The 5473-nt window shown below is 37.5% G+C and overlaps 1 pseudogene; it reads left to right on the forward strand.

The window, feature by feature from the left end:
- The first annotated feature begins 787 nt into the window (after positions 1 to 787).
- On the forward strand, positions 788 to 3475 carry LOC141440682 (uncharacterized; annotated as a pseudogene).
- The last annotated feature ends 1998 nt before the right edge of the window (positions 3476 to 5473 follow it).

The following is a 5473-nucleotide window of genomic DNA, read 5'->3' on the forward strand; positions in this document are numbered from 1 at the left end:
CTAGGTACATATTTTCCTGTTACATTTGGTCAAAATCAGACTAATATCCTATGTATTAATCATATACACAGGCGTATAATTTTAAGCGGATGTGAAGCCATTAAGACCTTCTACTCCGTATTTGAAATCTTGCTTTATTATATAACCTATGTCCATCAACAAGTTAATCAAAACACTTGGTAGTTGAAATAACTTCTTTTATATCCACTTAGAACTTACAAACCTCTCAGGCACCGACACAAGCTTTTGTTATTGAAAACAGTTCCAACGAAACCGTCTAAGACTAAACAATTGAAAGATTCAGTGCTTTAGACTTTAACAAATGATTCAGCTGATTCAGCTTTCACTGTGTGCCGCCAAAGCTATCAGTGTTAATGTCTTAGTAAAAAGTTTCAAAGGGGCCGAACAAAGCCAACATGCAATAAACGACTTGCCTACGAAACGCAATTACAAGAGCGATCCGTTCTAATAGCTTTGCTAGGGACGCTGTGTCGCCAAAAATTTGCATTGACCAGTCTCGCTTCGCAAACGTCATGGCTAGCCAATGAGCCTAGTATGACAAAGTCGTAACGCTATGTCTAGAATTTGCCAAGCAGGACTTGGTCGAGTTGAATATTGTGGTAGTTAGAGCGATTCGCGATTGTTTTCGATCGATTCTGAAGGCAGTGCTCGGTAGGCTCCGCCTCCTGGGAGGGCGCAGCTGCTTCGGGAGCCGACACTGACGCCGGCCGCGCGGCGCGTTTGATGTCCCCCCCTCCCCACAACGCAAGCGCAGGCCTCGATAACAAACGCACACAAGCTCATAACGCTCCGCGCTCTGCTTGTAGCCGGTTGTCAGTTCGCAAACCGGTTTACGCACGTAGTGAAGTGTTAAAGACACAGTGCCCCAGTGTTTGTTTTGTTTGGACCTATTTGTTTGTGGCAATGGAAAATAAACTGTACAGTGTGGAAAATTCAGAAGATTTTATTATTGAAGAAGACGAAGAGCATATCGAGGATAATCACAGTGAGTAAAGTAATTATTTATTTGCTTTTTTTTGTACATATCTGACTTTTTTATCTTGGTTTACACTTCACGCAGCTGTTTTTTTTTGCTTTAAATAAATATTATACAGCTGCTTTTTGATTTGAAATCGTCAACGGAATAGAAATATCAGCAACTAGCGACTTAATATTTAGGCCATATCGAGAAATGAAAGTAGGTACCTTGTCCTTAACAGCTATTCTCGGATCTATTACCCGTTCATATTATTATTTATCGTGTGTAGTAGGTAGGTATCAAAGGGTGATCGTGTGCTAAATTAAACTTTTCTCAACAGGTTATCCTCCCGATTTTCCGATCGAAGCTTTGGTAAAGCTCGAGCGCCCGTCGCCTCCTCTGCCGACGCCGCCGCACACGCCCACTGACGACACGCCTCCAGCCGTCGTAATCTCCCGCCACCAACCCCCCGTGTGGACGCCACCCGTACCTCACTACCCCACCTACCCCCGACCAGCCATGCAGACACCCTACCCCTACGAAAAAGCCCCAGTACCAAACTACAGCCACCCTGCAATGTCAGCCTACTTACAAACGCAAGTCGCCACATTGCCACCGTCAGCCCCATATCACGCAATGTTAGTGAACCAGTGGATAAGGAACGCAGCTTTATATCAGCAATCCTTGAGATACCCGGGAGCGATAGCTCACAGAATGCAAGGGAGAAACCCACCACCGTTAAGGGCTCCAGGCGTTCCCGGCACCCGCCCTAAAAAACAGTTCATCTGCAAATACTGCAACCGCCAGTTCACAAAGTCCTACAATCTGCTCATCCATGAAAGGACACATACCGATGAAAGGCCCTATTCCTGTGACATTTGCGGAAAGGCCTTCAGAAGACAGGATCACCTCAGAGATCATAGGTAAGATATTGTAATTACTTATTTTGATACTTAGCATAAATTCTATAGACGACATTATTACGGGCTAAAGAACGATGTTAGTAATCAATTATTATCATAATAATAACAAATGAATTTAACTTTCTTCTCTTATACCAATAACGTGATTTAAGACGTGTTTTAAGAAAGCATTGTAGACGATAAAAGGTAAAAAAATGAATTAAAAGTGTACACTTTTTGTGAGGTCGCGACGCGGCGGCCGCACGCGCTTCGACAACCGGTTTGGTTCTTTACGATCTCCATATCTGTTTCGCTTCACCGTCGAACAAATTACATGTTATATTTCTTCGCTTTTACGAGACAAACTTTTTTACCCTCCCAAATTCATTACCCATCTAATGTGTCCGTAATGTAAAATCGCCTCAATTTTCTTTTGAAGCAGTTATTATTTCGTCGCCGCATTGAGTCATAACCTCATAACTTCGGTTGGTGTTTGTTTACATTAACTCGTCTATTTGTTAGTTTATGGAATAGTGAAAGTTCGTAAAGTTCATCGTTTTATTTTTATTATTCCAGGTACATTCACTCCAAGGAAAAGCCCTTTAAATGTAACGAATGTGGTAAAGGATTCTGCCAGTCGCGCACTCTCGCAGTGCACAAGATTTTGCACATGGAAGAGTCCCCCACAAATGCCCAGTCTGCAGCAAGAGTTTCAACCAAAGATCAAACTTGAAGACCCATCTATTGACGCACAGTGATGCGAACAAGCATCACTTGGAGCACCTTGAAGGCTGCCAGGAAGTATCATCGACGAGCCAACCTGAAAGTTCTTTGTTAGATCTCTCTCAGAAACCATCCCCACATTCTTACCAACAGCCAGAAGTAGTAAGCGCTCAACAGTCTCCTTTAATTACACCAAAGAAGACGTTAGGATTCTCTATAGAAGACATCATGAAGCGTTAATTAAGAACCTAATTGTGCTAGTTGCGTTGCTTCATATTGCTGTAAGTACAGCGCTGTCTCAAGATTTTGTATCTTTTTCTGGCTAACCAGTGTTAGGAATAGCTAATCGTTTTTAGGGCGTAATGTAACTAAGTCAAGTAATTAGATTTATTTTTTGCCAAAGAAATTAAATTTCGACTGATCCTTTTCAATGAATTGAATACTTGATTGTATTAAACGTCCTTTGAAAATGTAGTTGCTGGCAGGTTACTTAGAAGCTAGATTTTGCTTCATCTCTATTAAGACTGAATTTTTGGTTTAAGCTTAAAGTTATTATTGTTATGTTTCATGGATGTTTATTTTTACGTGATTATTAGTCCTACTACTTAATTAGACTAAGTTCCAACTATAGTTACCCAGAAGTATTACCTTTGCTTTAAGTACCTTATCCCCAAATTCTGTGGCTATGAAATTCTGAGTATGTTCAAATTAGTAGAGGATATAAAGCGTTTCTTACTTTAAAAATAGTATAATTTAATATGTACATACCTGTAAATATGTTTTTAAATTATTTTAAGTTACTATAAAATAAGTCAACGAGGCTATTTTAAAGAAAAATCATTGTGAAGAAGTACATGCCGTCGGAAGTGAATTACCTTGTTTTATTTGCCTACTAAGGTGTTACAATGAGAGACAAGTCAATTGCAAAATCATACGTCGTAAAAGAATTCTGCATTCATTAGTCATTCAGTAGAAAGACTATTGACGCGAGTGGACAGACAATGTATTTATGTTAACCTTACAGGTAACTATAGGAGAACAGAATAAGTAATTGCATGCAAATTAAACCTGTTAGCTATCCCGCCTGTAAAGAAAAACTTTCATTTAGCTAAAATAAAAAGAATAGGATTGGATACTTCATTTTCCTAGCCTCACTAACGCAGTTTTCTTCAGTTCCTATTTTTTGCTCACACATAGCTTAGATGGATGCCGTATTAGTATGATTTCTTTGAACTAGATACTTATTAATATTTGGAGCGTTACACTTGTTCAAATATTTATTTACCTACTCCTATGCCTGCATAATGATATTTTAGTGTAGGTACTTATTTATTTAAATGAACAAAAAAAATATTACAAATTTAAATACATCAGCGAGCAAAATTAATTACATCTTATCTTACATGAAACTAATGCTTTTCTTTTCTTGTTGCTCTTTTTTTCTGTTGTAGATATCTGGTTCTCGGGAATAACACATAGGTAGGCTTATTTTATTCCAATATTACCACACGATTGGGACTCATTCATGTGTACCTAAAATCGAGGAAACTTAATGACGTACTAGGGTACCGTTTTATAATCAATTTTGCTATGATTTCTTTGGCAAATGTATGGGATGTCAATATGACATTAGAGCTCAAGGGTTCCACTCTGGTACGTAAGTAAATTAGTTTCTTTGACTGTAAAATGACGTAATTAACGGCTGTTTTAAAACACAAATGAAAATGTATATTTTGAGGATTCCCATGACAATTCAATAAGCTTCCAGAATTTTATTTCAGCTGTCAAACTAATGGTACATACACACGAACAAAATTGCAGATAAAGCCTATTAACTACATAATATATAACGTTTCTTGAGATATCGTGCTCCACTATGCCATTAGAGAATGAACTTATGACATTAAAGTCAGCATTATGGACATAGACATTTTAAATATCGCAATACAAAAACGATTATAATTATAAGGTTGTATAATGAAACGGTAATAAACAAGAATGATTGAAAGTAGCTTGCGAAATGTGGACGTAGCTGTAAAAACAGTAATTTTAATTAATGGATTTTACTTTAACAAGTGATTAATTAAGTAAGTATGTCGATCAATAAATTTAATGGGGTTTTTAATTAATTTGCCGTTTTCTCTCTTTCAATAAGTACAGTACAAATACGCTTAAAAACAGGACACATTCTTAACTAGAAAGTACTTAGTATTTAGACCAGTTTTATGCTCTACCTTTATTTTTATTCCAGCATCAACATTATTTCATAAAAGCAGCGCTTGTTTCTAAAGGGTGAATTAAAAAAGCGTATGATGAACCATTTATTATCATGTAAATAGCCTAATACATATGTCTCAATAAACATTTTATAACTTTAAAGAGTACAGTTTAAACAGCGAAATCCAATCTTAAGTTAAATAATAAAGTTCTTCTATAGATACGACACTTATTTCAAACGACCCTTAATAGACCAAGTATGATTACATCTATCTAATTTGGGAGTTGAAATTATTAAATTCCTTTCTCAATTGGACACATAGTGGCGCCATCTAGTTACGAGTGATTGAACTTAGCGATGTCATTTGTCGCGACGCGATGTCGCTACGGGTAACGTTATGTACTAATTGAACTATTTGAAACCTGACCCACCGTAGAACCGTCTTACAACAAACACAAGTTTCTAAGTTTCTTGTCAACCAATGCAATGTTACTATGATTTTTTCCGTGAAAAAACTGAACAATTAATGGATCACGATTTAGGGCCTGTTTCACCACTTGTCGACTAACTTTAAGTGACGGATATCAGTGATGCCGTCTCTGTTTGTTTTGTCCGAAAAAACAAAGACGGCATTACTTTTATGTATGTAGT

Source organism: Choristoneura fumiferana, chromosome 23 (assembly GCF_025370935.1).
Source record: "Choristoneura fumiferana chromosome 23, NRCan_CFum_1, whole genome shotgun sequence".
Classification (NCBI taxonomy): Eukaryota; Metazoa; Arthropoda; class Insecta; order Lepidoptera; family Tortricidae; genus Choristoneura; species Choristoneura fumiferana.